Genomic DNA, 15,836 nt, shown 5'->3' on the forward strand with positions numbered 1-15,836 from the left:
AGAGCTAGGGAGTTTGGGCCACAGAGGTATATTTTGGGCAAAACTCGTCTTACAATTACAACCCCTAAATGGATCTGAAGAAGCTGAGATTCACAAAAGCTCATACAGTACCACAAATTTTCTTCAGAGACCTGAATTTTCTTCAGATTTTCTTCAAAATTTTCTTCAGATATTTGAAGAAATAAGCTGTGACTCACGAAAGCTCGTACCCTATCATAAATTTTCTTCAGAAACCTGTATTTTCTTCAGATTTTCTTCAACATTTTCTTCAGATGCCTGAAGTGAGCTGTGACTCATGAAAGCTCATACCCTACCACATAGTTTCTTCAGATACCTGAATTTTCTTCAGATTTTCTTCAAAATTTTCTTCAGATGCCTGAAGAAGTGGGTTGTGACTTGTGAAAGCTCATACCCTACCACAAATTTTCTTCAAATACCTGAATTTTCTTCAGATTTTCTTCAAAATTTTCTTCAGATGCCTGAAGAAGAGGGCTGTGACGTGTGTGAAAACTCATACTTTGACACAAATTTTGTTAGTCTTATAGGTGCTACTGAACTCTTGCTCTTTTCAGCCCCTAAAATTGTAGCTCAAAATCTACTGCTTAAGGGGAGGGTTTCTGTTTGCCGCTCAACCAGGCAGGCCTTTCTGAAAACCAAGGTCTACTCAAAGTAGAATGCGGAAATAGGGCCTGAGAATGAATGCTGAGATCATCCGCTGTCGATTAGCAGGCCCTCTATTCATTGCGGTTTTGTTCACACGCTCAGTCATTCAAAAGTGCCCAAAAGGCAGTATTCTTCCCGCCATTCTTTCAACATACATTTTATTGGCAGAGTGGCAATTCTAATCCGTGTTAATGACTGTAAACACTGAGCAGTTCTTCTAGATGACTCAATGCAAAATAAAAAGGACTTCTTCTGTATGTAGCCTTCTCCCATTCTGGGTTAAGATGCTAACGCTCAAATGGTCTCTCCCTAGATGCCTTACCCATACATAATACCAAATATATGTGATTTTTTTGCTGTTGAGGGAACTCCAGACATGCTCAGAGAGCACATGCTTCTGTATTATTCTTTCCCCTTCTCCCATGACTGAGCCCAGCTAGGTTCAGAGTTGAAAGCTGGCACTAACTAAGGGCATTTTTCAGCAGTAAAGCTACCAACACTTTTTATTCTGGCATGTGACACGTAAAGTAATTCATGTGGAACAATAGAAAGCAGACAGCCAATTTTTAAATACTCAAGTGTTCGTTCTAGTTCAAGTCGACATAGCTTTTTGCATTCAGTGTACCGATCAAGGAACTGCTGAAAAGATTATATGTATTATAAAATGTAAAAAAGGGGGAATGTCTGGGATGCATGCATTCTAATCAGCAACAGGGACCATGATTTTGGAACGAGGTATTTATTGTGGATTAATTAATCCAGACTTAAAGAGTCTGATCATGGCCAAACATCCTAATCCGCTTTAAGCAATTTCAAGTTAACATGGCCATGGCTTCTATCCATTTACCCGCAAAAGGTTGCCAACTATTTTAGCAGCCCTGCTCTTGTGCTTTTTGCATTTGTTTGATAGTCAGAAATTGAGCCAACTGGAGCTTTGCTTGGAGTGGAGATCAAATAATGGGAAAAGCTCCCCCTTGTTAATTTCTCCCACACAAATGTACAGGAGCAGGGCTGGTGAAAGAAAGGTGGCAACTCCTAACCCTTAAGTTCATCCGTTAAATTACATATCCTACCGACCCACCTATCCCTTTTCAATGTCTCCCACCTTTCTACGTGAGAGTTTTTCCATTCTCCAGGGCATGGGGGCAGAGGAACAGACTTAGGAACCCTTACCTACGAACGCCACCCCTTCCCCCATGTCCACTGATGAAAGGCACTTGCATTTTAATTCATACACATAAATATGCAAAAGAAGAAAGTCCACATATAAATATTACATGTAACGCATTGCTATTTAAATTACAGTTTTTAAGAGGCCAATCTGGAGAAAAGAAAGGAAGAAAGCTCTTGTACCCTATGCTTCTTAGGAGCCATTAAATAAAACATCACTGGGTCTGAACGGGGCCCCTGAATGTGGAATATTAATCCTCCACTGTTTCTCTCTTTATTCATCCTCTCATTCCCATTTATGCTCTTCTGTTCAGCCCTGCACTCATCCTTCCTCTGTTGATGTGTTCTTCCCTCCGGGCCGCTCTCCCTTTTTCCTCCTCCCCCCTTTGAATCTAAGCGGATTTTTTAGGATTAGTTATTCCCAGACCCTAGGAGAATAAACCCAACAAATCTTATTTCGCCTTGTCAGAAAATTGACTCCAAATGACAGGGGTTGGGGGGCGTTGAAAGCAGTGTGTGTGTGTGTGTAGCATTCAGATATGGGGAAGGGAACACATGTGGGAAAGGTGGGTTGGGGAAAATCACTGAAGTCAGGAAAGATGGGAAAGAGCCACAGACATATTGTGATGGCAGCACACTGTGGTCTGGATTGTGTCGACTGATTTGTAGGAGATGGTTGATCCTGCCCTTGAAAACGGGGTGGTCTAGATGTCCTCCTGGTTACCCTCATCCCCATATGGGGCAATCCTATGCATTACTTCCCAGGTGTCAGAATTAAAAGATCTCTGCAGGTAGTGGGAGGGAGGGAGGTATGGGCTGGCATGGGGGAATCACAATCTGGTAGGGGAGCAGGGTAAAGATATTGGGGGGGGGCTGAAATTTGGATTTGAAGACCATCAGTTGAACTGAGTCTGGAATTTTAGGGGCTCTGGGTGCGAAAGGAAAAGAGGTGGGTCCTTTGGGGACGAAGGGCCTCACCAAAACCTGGGGGCAGGAACAGCTATGGGGTGGAAATGTACATGAAGTCTAGGGGCTGAAGATCAGGGGACAAGATTTGGGGGGTTATCTAGGGGGCAGACTATGGGTTGACTATAGGTTTGGGACAAGTGGGAGGAGGGACAGAGATAGGGTGAGCTTCCTTCCCTTTTCTCCAAATTGGAAGGGGGGCAGGAATCAATGTGGGACCAGGGCTGGCACCTTGGCAGGGGTGCTTGCAGGCTGGCTCTTGAATCAGGGGATGCCTTAGACCTTGAGAGTCCATTGCGTGATATTGGGGGGGGGGCTGTGGGTCAGATCTGAGCAACATCCCTCTCTGGGAGGGGATCTTGGGTGCGGGAGGAGGAACAGGGGGCGGCAGAAGGGACATCTCCAGCCCCCCTCCCTCCATGCCAGCAGGTGTCCCCCCTCCCCTCCCGGTCCCTTCCCAGCCTTTCCCCGCGCTGCAGTCTCGAGACTCCGGGGGTAGATTTACAACCCGGGGCTGCGTGAGCGAAATTCCTAATGAGGCGCCTCGGAATCGCGGAATGAGACAGGCGGAAAGAAAGAGAGAGGGAAGAAGGGAAGAAGGGAAGGAGAGAGAGAAGGAGGGAGGGGGGAGCCTGGGGGGTCCCCTCGCCACCGCGCCCCCCCCCTCCCGCCCAGACGGGAATCCCGCCAGCCACAACATTTGTCACAATCAATAGGGAATTCTCCGCGGACGCGGAACGAGGGAAGGGAGAAGCCCGGCGGACGGAGGAGTGCAGGCGCCCGGGGGGGGGGCTCCTCCTGGCCAGCCCCCTTCCCTTCCCCCCAATTCAACTTTGATCCCCGATTCCTTCCGTGGGGGGAGGGCTTTGGGACCCCCAGCTCGGCTGGACAGAAGGAAGTGGGAGGGACAGAGAGAGTCTAGACTCCCCCCCCCCATATATGCACTTTGGGATTTCGATCTGGGATTTCCTATCCCCCCTCCCCCCCCCACACTCCCCAGGGCAACTCGCAGGGCTCCGGGCAGCTTGCAAGATTGCCCCCTCCCCCAAATCAGGAAATGATGGAAGGGGGGGTTGAGCAGCCGGGGGTGGATGGGGGGGGTGAGCAGTTGGGGGGCTCAGGCTGTCCCCGCCCCCCCACTCCCGGGCACGGCCTCTGGGGGCTCCTCCCCCTGACAAGTGGAGGCACCTACCTGGGTCGGCGGGACTCGGGCCGGGGGGGGGGGGCAGCGGCGGGACCCGCGACGGAGGGCTGCGGGCGGCTGCCGCTGCTTCTGCAGAGCTGCTCGCCCGATGCTCGCCTGCTCGCCCTCCCTCCTCTGCCTCCGCTGCCGCGCTCGCTCTCCCGGGAGGGGGGCGGTCGGAGCGGGAGGGGGAGACGGAGAGGAAGGGACCAGAGGAGCCCCCCCCCACACACACAATAGGAGACTGACAGCCCCCTCTCGGTCCGGCACTGCGACAGCGGCCGCCCGTCCCCTGCTGCCCCCCAGCCCCGACCCACTCTCGTCGGGAAAGCCACTCTCTCCCGAGCCCCCCCCCCCAATAGGGACACCCCCATTTTGGACCGACCGGAGCTGCAGTCTGCAGGCAACTTCCCCCCAAAACTGAGAGCCCCCCGCTTGAGCCCCCGTCTTTCCACTAGGAACCCCCCCCGTTTTGAACCCTAGGAGTCTGCAGGCAACTTCCCCCCAAAATTGAGAGCCCCCCCCTTGAGCCCCCGTCTTTCCACTAGGGAGCCCCCATTTTAAACCCCAGGAGTCTTCAGTCAACTTCCCCCCAAAATTGAGACCCCCTTGAGCCCCCGTCTTTCCACTAGGAACCCCCCCGTTTGAACCCTAGGAGTCTGCAGGCAACTCCCCCCCCAAATTGAGACCCCCCCCGCTTGAGCCCCCACTTTCCACTAGGAACCCTCCCCCCCATTTTGAACCCCAAGAGTCTGCAGTCTGCTTGCAACTTCCCTGGAAAATTGCCCCCCTTGAACCCAAAGTCCGTCCACTACGACACCCCTATTTTGAACTGTAGGGATTTGCAGTCAGCTTGCAACTTCCCCCCAAAACTCACCCCCCCCCATCGGAGCCTCAAAGATGCCCTGCAACTCTCACCCCCCTAGGTCTTGCAATGCTTCTTATCCTCCCCCCCCCCAAGTAGCAACCTTCTCTCATTATTGTCCCATAGCCCCCATCCCAATTGAGCCCCCCCTAACCCTAACACCCCTCCATTCAAAAGCACCCAATACCCCAGCACTGGGACCAGCTTCTGAGTTAATGTCCCTCCCCTGCGAGCCACCTAAGAAGGACATCTGGGGGCTTCCATCTGCCCCGCAAGGCACTCCTGGTTCACACCACAACACAAAGAGCCCCTAAGAAGAATCAAAATCTGTTTTCAGGGGATGTATGCATCAAAACAGTAGTGCCTCTGGCCATGTGCAGAGTGCATTTCCCCTTCTCCCTAACAGATGGCAACCAATCCAGGCCATGTCAGGGATTAAATTGGTGGCAGGGAGGGGGGTTTCCAAGGCAGACAGCACAGCTCCCTGATAGGCTTGAACCCCCAATAGCTCTTAATTTAGAAACTGAACTCCCTAAAATATGATCCCCAGACCTTTAAGTCCTGCAAAGGGCAGGAAGGGTTACATCAGTGCTTAGTTCTCGTGGCCCCTTCTTACATGCCCAGGGTAATGCCAATCGCCACTTTGGGGTCAGGAAGCAGTTTTCTCCGTGCCAGTTTGGCCAAGAATCCTGGAGGTGTTTTGCCATCTTCTGGGCATGGAGCAGGGGTCACTGGGGGTGTGAGGGGGGGGAGGTAGTTGTGAATTTCCTGTACTGTTCAGGGGGTTGGACTAGATGACCCTGGAGAGCTCTTCCAACTGATTCTAGGATTCTTAAACCTGCATCAGCTTCTTCCCCTCTCCCCAAACTGGGTGCAAACCTATTTCCTCCCCAAATAAATTGTTTTGCTGAAATTGCCTTTTAATGAGATCTTGAATATTTTAAGGAACCAGAGAGAGGAAGCAAAAACAGGCCTATTGGGGAAGGGGAAGGAGTGAAGGAAATCGAGGCTGGGGGGGGTCAGAAAGGATGTGAGCCTGTCCCCACATGCCCCCCCTTTCCCTCTTACAGCCAGGATCTTGGACAAGGGGGGATCACAGCAGCCCCCCCCATCTCTTCTGCTCTCCCCAACCGACTCTCTTGTCCCCTAAATTATTCAGCAGAAGGAAACTTTGTGAATTCCTAACGAGGGCTCATTTTAAAAAATTGATAGCGGGGCTTGCACTCCTGCGGACTGCCAAATAGAAAGAAACGGGGGTCCCGCTGCCTCCCGCCCTTTCCAGACCCAGGAGGAAAAAATGGGGACTGTGATGGAGGGAGGATGGACTAGGAATGTAGAATCTTGCAAAGAAGTTCCAAAGAAGGGAAGGAAGGAGGAAGGAGGAAGCCAGGCAGGGGTCCTTCTGATAAACTGGGGGGGGGGTGCACAGATGGGATTTGGGGGGAGTTAAGATCCTAACAGCTGGTGTGCATAAAGCAGGATATAGGGGGGCATCTCAAGTGGGGAGGCAATGATGAGGATAAGCCAGGGAAGAAAATTGCAGGATTTGGGGGGGGACATAAAAATGGGGGGGTGACTATTGAAGGGGGTTTGGGTCAGGCCTGAAAAGCATCAGCAGTCTAGGGGGGAGACCAAGGTAGCAGGGGGTAAGGAGGGGGGGGCTGTGAGTCACGCTTGTGGAGGCCCAGTGAGGTTGCTGGCGTATTCATTATTGGTCTGCTTTTAACGATCGATTGAGGTTTAATTAACTGGCTGCGATTATTTGAGGGAATTTAAATAGCATAATTAACCCGGCAGGGGAACTGGGCTCTAGGCTGCGTGTGTGTCTGGGGGGGGGAGGGTTAAGATAAAGTTTCTGGCCCAGAGGGAAGGGCGGGCAAATCCCAGGGTGTTTAAGGGGACCTGTTGTGGTCCTGGATGGATGCTTTCGGGCTGGAGGAGAAGTTGTGTTTCCCACCCACTGTACCTCCACTGCAAGCTCTCCAATCAGAGTATGGTGTGTGTGGGTGTGTGGTGTGTGTGAGGATTGGAGCCAGCATCCCTTTGCCATTGGTGAGACTAAAAGCCAGAGGTCACATTGCTAGAAGAGAGAGAAGATCAGAAGATGAAAGTGAACCCTGCTTCTTAATACTTAAACTCAGAATTAGTTAATATGAGGGGCCTCCCAGATTCCTTAAAGGTCTATCGCCTTCTGAATGACTCCCTGCCTAAAACCACCAGGAATGTAGCAATGTTTCTCTATACGGCCATAACACTCCGTCAGGAGGGGTTCCAGAAATAACTTTGTTTTTCTATGTTTTTTTGTATTGTGTATATTGTGCCGACTGATGCCAATAAAGGCTTCTTAATAGCAGAAAAGAGCAAGAGTCCAGTAGCGCCTATAAGACTAAAAAAAATTATGGTAGGGTATGAGCTTCCATGAGTCACAGCTCACTTCTTCAGAAGTGAGTGTCTGAAGAAGTGAGCTGTGACTCACGAAAGCTCGTACCCCAACGCAAATTTTGTTAGTCTTATAGGTGCCACTGGACACTTGCTCTTTTCTACTGCTACGGACAGACTTAACATGGCAACCCATCTTGGTGCTTCTTAATTGTTTTTATTGTCAGTGTGCCAGACTGAGGTTAAAGATCACCCCCCACACACGCGTGTGTGTGTGGTGGTGGTGGTGGTGGGTAGAGAGCGCCCTTAAGTCACAGCTGACTTATGGCAACCCCTGGTGGAGTTTTCATGGCAAGGAACTAACAGAGGTGGTTTGCCATTGCCTGCCTCTGCAACCCTGGTCTTCTTCGCTGGAGGTCTGCCATCCAATTACTAACCAAATCTGACCCTGCTTAGCTTTTGAGATCTGACAGATCAAGCTCCCCTGGGCTATCCAGGTCAGCCCCTCTACCCTTGTAGAGTTAATCAATAGGTGGCTGGAAAAGAGAACAAGTGGAAGAGTGAGGGCCTGGGGAGCGCTTGGGGAGAGGACAGCTGACCATAAGTGAGAGGTTTAGTGCTAGCTTCAAGGGACAGGCTCACTGGGCCTGCACTAACTTGTTGGGGGAGGCTCGAGTCTGGCTGGGGCCGGCAGCTGAAGAAAAGCTGGAGAGCTGCTCTCTTGCGAGTGGAGCCCAGGCCCAGGGGTCAACAGCCAGGGCTCGGGCCAGACATTTTTGCAAAAACAAACTCTCTTCTCCTGGCTGCTGCCTCACGCGCAACAGCTCCACCTGAGAAAGAGGTGAAGGAGAAAGGCAGAGGAGAGATAAAAATAGACCTGTGAGGAGAAAGAGGACCCCAGGGGAATCGCGTGGGAAAGTACAATCCTCCCTGCTCAGTTCTCCTCCCACCATGCCTGGCTGTCACTTGCTGCCTGTGCCCCCTCCCCTCCATGCCAGCTTCCTACACTTCAGCTGCCCCCCCCCAGCAAAACCCCTGTGCCAACCCTGCCAGACTAGGGCAGCTATCACGTCCAGTCCAAAGCCACCTAGACCAAAGCTCCCTCCTACTTTCCCAGGGGCCAAGGAAGTTCAAAACTGGATGGGCCAATTCCTGTCAAGACAGAGGTGCCCCCCCTCCACCCGTCCTGCTAAGAAGCTTGCAACAAAAATTGGTGGGAGCTCCTCAACCGGGTGGTTGTAGAACGGTATATTTTAACATTGATGTTTATTGATTTGTAATGGTGTTTTTATACCATTGCTTTGGTTTATAGGAGTGTTTTGAATGTTGCAAGTCTCGTGGGACAGAGATAGAATATATACTTTTTAAAATAAGCCACAATTCAACACAGAGACTCAAATGGAAACCCTTGCTCAGCGCCAGCCTCTTCCCCATTTGTCTTTGTGCTTAATTCTGCTGGCATGAGAGCGAGAAATGAATGCCGAGATTCACGGGGCTTTGAATGTTATGCTTGACGCCACATTCTGTGCTTATGTTCACAGGAGACCCGCATCCCCACAGAGCAGGAAATAAATAAAAGAATGACATGTTAGATTAGATACGTTTGTGGAAGAATAGGCCAATCCACAACGCCCAGCCGTAAACGCTGAGAATGGAACCTCTTTGTTCAGAAGCAGTATACCTTTGAATAGCAGGAGCTAAGCTTCCCCACCAGGGAAAGCTTCTTACTTAACACCCTGCTTCGGGGTTTCTCAGAGGCATGGGCTGGCCTGTGTCAGAGGCTGCTGGGACCAGACAGACCCATGGTTAAGATCAGAGCTTTTTTTCTGGGGAAAGAGGTGGTGGAACTCAGGACCGCACAATGAGGTCACTTTGGGTCAGCTGGAACAAGGGGGGAGTTTTTAAAAGGTTAAATCACCCTTGGTGAAAATGGTCACATGGCCGGTGGCCCCGCCCCCTGATCCCCAGACAGAGGGGAGTTTAGATTGCTCTGCTGGGGCAACACAGAGGGTAATCTAAACTCCCCCCTCTCTGGAGATCAGGGGGCAGGGCCATCGACCATGTGACCATTTTCAAGAGGTGTCGGAACTCTGTTCCACTGCGTTCCAGCTGAAAAAAAGCCCTGGTTAAGAAGCAGCCACGTGATTCTTTACACGCTTTAACTTTGCAGTCCAGTAGAACAGAGGAAAGGGAACCAGCATGTAAAGACGCAGCCAGGAGTGTTTGGAAAGGACTGCTGCGTGCTCTGGTCATAGATCCAGAGGAGTTAGCCATGTCAGCCTGTAGTCGCAAAATAGTAAAGAGTCCAGTAGCACCTTTAAGACTAACCAACCTTATTGTAGCATAAGCTTTCGAGAGCCGCAGTTCAAAAAATCACATAAGAGCAACAAGCATCTGTAGCACCCTCTAATTTGCTATCAACAAAGGAGAAGTTGTGACAGCCGTAACAAAATCCTCTCTCCTCTGGCACATGGGGAAAGCATTTTGATCTCTGGGGACGAATTAGCTGCTTCTCCAGCCAGGCCCTTTGCTTTCCCTCTCCCTCTCTCTTGCCCTGCCTGTCCAATCCAGTTAGGTGGGGTAATCCCTACCCCCCACCCCCCAGGAGCTTGAGCTCGGGTTAGAAGGATCAAAGAGGAAAGCTGGTGGATCAGAAGCAAAATCTGCTCTGAAGAATGGAAGCGAGAAAGCCTTGGCCATGTGGGTACGGGACCGTGTGTGTGGCTTTAATAGTCAGCAAAGGAACCCCCCCACCCCCGCCCGTGTGTATGCCTGCATCTCTCTGTGCCTCCCAGCTTTCTGCGGCTTGATAAAACAACTGGTCCTAGCAGAAAGGCACTCAAAGGGCAAAGCCTATCTGCAAGCCGCTGACCCCCCACAAACATGCTGTAAATGGAGGAATGGAAGAACAAGTTGAACATGGGTAAAAAGGGAGACTGGAGGAAAATGTAGCAGGCAGTGGAGGATCACAGATGCAGGACTAGGTGAGCAAGGGAGATTTTAAAAAAACAACTTATGGGACAGAAAACAGAAAAAGAGGGAGCTGGGCAGAGGGAACTAAAGTGAGATATTCTGGCAGCAGAACTTTCAAGGTCCCATGTGCTTCAACAGAGGAAATGTTGCCATGCTGGGTCAAACCAATGATCCATTTAGCCCAGGATCTCATTTCACACTGCGGCCAGGTGCCCCCAAGAAGGCCTGCATCCGCACGTTTGCTGTCTCTGCGCATGAAGGTTGCATTTCGTTATCATGGCCAATAACCATTAAAGGACCGAGCTATGAATTTGTCTAATGCTCTTTTCGGTCTACTGAAACTAATGACTATTACTGCATCCCGTGGGTGTGAATTCCACAATTAAATGGCTTGTCGAGTAGAGTCTTCCTTCTTTTCATCTGTCCTGAAACTACTGCTCATCAGTTTGAGTGCCTGTGAGTTCTAGTACTGTGTAAGAGGGACTTGTTACTGTTATTTATTTTCTTATTTTCGACGCATAATTTTATAATCCTCTATCACGCCTCTCTCATCTTTTCTCTAAACCTAAATCTTTCTTTATTACGGAAGGAGTTCCAGCCCCTTGATAATTTTGTTTCCCACTTTGGCTACTTTTCCTGAGATAATGACCCAAACTGTACACAGTATTCTAGCAGCCATCCGGTTTTCAGTTCCTTTGCTAATAAATCCCTAGTATATCGTTTGCCTCTTTCACTGCAACTGCAGACTAAGGTCAACTTAGTTGACATTTTCAACAATCTGTCTGCCACGACCACGGGATTTCTTCCCAGGTTAATCTCTGCCGCTTCAGACCCTGCCGACATATACTTAAAATTCAGGATTTTCTTGTTCCGATGTGCATTGCCACATTCTTGCCCACTCATCCAGATTGGAAAGATCTTTTGGGACCACTTCACTATCTTCTTTGATTTGGTGACCTCTGCAAACTTGGCCACCTTCCCGCTCCCCCAGGGTTCCAGATCATTAATGGACCAATTAAATAGCACTGTTCCCAATACTGCTTGAAACTGCCTTATCAAGTCAGCATTGTCTGCTCTGGCCAGCAGTGGGTCTCCTGGGGGTTAGGCAGAGCTCTTTTACATCTCCTCCTACGTGGAGATACCGGGGATTGAACCAGGGACCTGTGTGCAAAACAGAGACTCTTCTACTGAGCCACAGCCCCTCCCCAATAGGATCCCACTGCTTCCTTAATGTCTCGAAACTTTCTACTGTTAATCTTAGTTTTCAGCAATCTGCTCCACATATTGCTTTCGCTTGCCTTACATTTGGTTTGCCAGCCACTTTTGAAAGGAAGCCTTCTGGCATTTGGTGACTGCTCCTCACTGGCATCCTCTTTGATTTGGTGGTCCCCTTCTTCGTATAATCTCCATTTCCATGTTTCTGCATTTAAGTACTTTCCAAGCATCCTAAAGGGATTTGACCCTCTTTTCTCTCTGTGGTGAAATGTTTTACACCCCCAAATTTATATCAAGTTGGCAATAGTTGGGTCTGCACTCTGCACAGGCTCAGAGGCTAATGGCCTTTTATAAGGTACCAGGTACACTAGGGAAAAGTGGGGTACAGACTCATCTCCCAAACAGCAAAGTCTCCGTGGCTAGGCTCCATCTCCCACCTCCATGGATAGCAAGAGGGTCTTAAGCCCAAGAAGAACAAAGGTTAGAAAAGTCTCACACAAGCTACAGAGTTTAAGGGACCAAATGGGAAAGAGAAGATCTTATGCAGCAAGAAAGGAGAGATGAAGCCCAGGGGGTGGACAGTAAAAACTTTATAAAATCTCTGGACAGCAGCAGGAAACCGCCCCCCCTTAACCCTTAGTCATTTTACCTTCGTACAAGGAGCTCTCTCACACCAGAGCTCCATTGCAATAGCAGGCACAATCATGTGCTGCTGAACAAAAAGGGAGAAACCCCACACTATGAAACTAAGGTAGAAGATCATTTCAGTGTCTTGGTTCATCCCCTCATTTGCTAGTGCATGCAAACTAAATTTGCAAAACCAAGGCAGAGCCAGCACAACTAGGAGTGCTGGAGTACTAGCCCTTCAACAGGAGATAATTAACCATTAGCTGCTGGAAACCCAAGAGCAATGTAACTTCTGGAGCAACCTCCAGGCTCCTATGTGGGCAGAAATGGGCTTGAGTGTCCTTCCCTTTCAGCTTCCTGTAGACAACCCTCCAAATTCTTTTAGAAGTTTCCTTTTCTGAAATAAAATGTGGTCATGTCAAATTTTTTGGCCAGCCTTCCGTTTAAATGTTGAACTTCCAGTCTGTGCATGAAAACAGCTGACACTCAAGACCAATGGTGAGCATCATCTCACCTCTAGTGAACTCAACGTCTCCAAGGGGAAATTGATTACAGGGTCAAGAAATTCTCTCTCGCATGCCGAACTGGCCCATTATTGCACAACTTTCTTCCTTAACTCTTTCTACATTGACATCAAGGTGGTGGGCTCTCCTTCTTTGGAGGTTTTTAAGCAGAGGCTAGATGGCCATCTGACAGCAATGCAATGCAGAACCCAGGCAGATCAGGAGAGGGAGGGAAGGGTTACATCAGACCTTAGTTCTTGTGACCCGTTTGCCACTTTGGGGTCAGGAAGTAATTTTCTCCAGGGCTCCTGGAGATTTTTATGCCATCTTCTGGACATGTGTGTGTGGGGGGGGGGGAGGGGGGAGTTGTGAATTTCCTGTATTGTGCAGGGGGTGGACTAGATGACCCTGGAGGTCTCTTCCAACTCTATGATTCTATGAGATGATCAGATGGGTAACTGTGGGGCAATTTGGTGGGGAAGTCTATTTCTCTTGACTGATTGGATTCTACACTCTGACCTACAGACCGCCTCCCCCCATGCATCCTTCCTCGTCCTTACTATAGAGCTCATATTCAGCATAGAAGCATCTCAGATTGTACCCATCCCACTAGGGTTTCAGAAATGCCCATAATATCTATGTTCTCATTTAGCACCACCTATGCCAGCTCCCACACCTCAGCTCAGTCACTTCTACCTTTTGTTTATAAACAGCTATACTTACTGTCCAGGGTTCATTCTCTCCTACAGCCTTTTTGTTCCCCTTAAACAGCTGCTGTTTCTTGGCATCTAGTTCTTGCTATCCATGTCGAGATTACCCAGACCAGCCATCCCAAACCAGTTGCTTTTCTGCTACTGACAACTTCTCTCGGGAATTAAGTTTCAGAGTTGCTCTGCAACCTTTCTGATATGAAGCACAGGCAGCCCAGTTCCATTGCTGATCCAAGTTTTCTTTTGTACAGGCTCGGCTTGTCCAAATACGTTCCTCTCAACTCTTCCTTCTTCCAACACCACCCTCTCACTCGTGCACCAGAACGCCTAATCTCTGCCCATGCAGCTGGCACTGTACATTGGAGGAGAGAGCCGTGAAATCATAGCTGACTTATGGCAACCCGTAGTGGCGTTTTCACGGCAAGAGACTAACAGAGGTGGTTTGCCATTGCCTGCCTCTCAATCCAGGTCTACTGGAGGTCTCCCATCCAATTACTAACCAGTTCTAGGCTTTAACCTGTCTAGGAACCAGTTTTCTCCAGGGCTGCACAACTACACATTACATCACTGGTGCCAACACACAGCATGGCCACCGCCTCCCCTATTCCACACGCTATACCAGCCACATGTCTACAGCCTTGGCCCAGTCAGGCAAGTGACCCCGCAGTGCAAATACCTCATCTGCAAGCACCACCAACCACCTACACCCCACCTGCTACCCTGGGCAACACCCGAGAAACTTTTTTTTCTAAGGCATCTTTCCCTCCTAGACAACCTGATGCTCACCTGCCCTCATCTTCCCTGACAGCAGAGCCGTTGCCATGACGGTAACACCTGTAGCCAGCTCCGGAATGTCTTGTCTCCACCTCTTATCAGCTACTTTTGCTTCAAACTCATTAGAGCCGAGAGCTTGCCTTGAGACACCAGACAAGTAGCTGGTTATACCTGCAGCAATAGTGGTGATGGTGAGGCACGACCCTTCTGCCTTTGTGACTGGTTCTGTCCTTTAGTGCCTCCAAAGTGCTTAATTGGGACTGTGCAATGGAATCCAAGGGGCCGGCTTCATTGCTGTGGAATTTGAATTTGCTGAAACCACTTGCCTTTTGCTCTTGCAAGATGTCAATGGAGCTCTCTTGCCTGCCAATTAACATGCTTACTTCCCAAAGCTGCCAGGCCTAACATGATCTGTGCTCCATGCTAGAGTGGTAGCAACAAGTAAGAGTAAGGAGGCAGAAGTCCAGTAGCACCTTTAAGACTAATCAACTTTATTGTAGCATAAGCTTTCAAGAACCACAGTTCTCTTCGTGAGATTGCATCTGACAAAGGGAGCTGTGGTTCTCAAAAGCTTACACAATAAAGTTGGTCTCAGGGGTCATTTAGTAGAAAAAGCTGGAGGAACTCATTAGCATAACTGATTTGCATATGCCACACCCCCTGGCAGCACCTGTCCTGGCTGTTTTGGTCCCAATCCTGGCCATTCAGGGCCAAAATTGGGCCCAAAATGGCAAAAGGGCTGAAAATGGCCAAAAAGGGCCCCAAAATGGTCAGGATCCAGCCACTGCTGAGTGGGAGAGTGATCCACCACGTCAGAGGCCTGGTCTGGGCCATTTTGGCCCCAATCCAGGCTGAAATGGGCCCAAAATGGCCGAGAGTCACGTGGGTTGGGCCACCTAACATGACCTCTTTGAGGAACTGCTGGAACTGCATTCCTGTGCGTTCCCCCTCGAAATGTGCCCTGGTTAGTCTTAAAGGTGCTATTGGACACTTTACTATTTTGCGACTACATACTAACACTGCTAACTCTTCCGGATCTATAATCAGCCACAAAACACCAGCACCACCTATCACCCAAGAAGGGAACTGCATCCTGGACTCCCCTTCCTGCTTCTTTGTCCTTGGGTGAACTTGCGCCTCAGAACTCCACATCTCTGCACAGGGATGCTAGGATAGGTCTCCCCTCTGGCGCTATGGAAACCTGCTCTTGATTTTCTACCACCTTCTGATCGCCAGGGATTTACATACTCAGTGCTAAAAGAAAACAACCCCCAAGGCACAACTTCAAAATTTTGAAATCTGAAAATCGCAAAATTACGTTCATGTATATGTTCACACGCTGCCGTAACTGAATGCTGCAATTCAAGGAGTACAGCAGGACCTTGGCATTGCATGCCCTGACCTCTGGCAATGAATTTCAGCACCACATGAAGTTTCTATCTAGCGCTGCCTCATACTTTGAAGTCCTTCATTAAAGTTGTAACAGTGTCCCCATCCCACCAAAACTAAGATTCTGGACCTTGCTGTTATAGGATCACAGAAGATACTTGGTCCTGGGTGCAACAGCCTACGTTGCCTAGAAGCTATCAGCAGCTTGTGTCTGTGGTGGGTCCAGGCCTCAGTGTGTATGGCAGTCCCTGTTGTACCAATCATTCACTTAGATATTCTGGTGCCAACAAGACAATTGGGCATGAACAGTTCATCTGGGCGTTGAGCAAGACTAGACCTTCAGCCAGTTACAGTAACTGGAGGCTGGGGAGGGGGGAAGATCATCCATTAAATATCACTACAAACATAATACAAACTAG

Source organism: Eublepharis macularius, chromosome 12, assembly GCF_028583425.1.
Source record: "Eublepharis macularius isolate TG4126 chromosome 12, MPM_Emac_v1.0, whole genome shotgun sequence".
Taxonomy (NCBI): Eukaryota; Metazoa; Chordata; class Lepidosauria; order Squamata; family Eublepharidae; genus Eublepharis; species Eublepharis macularius.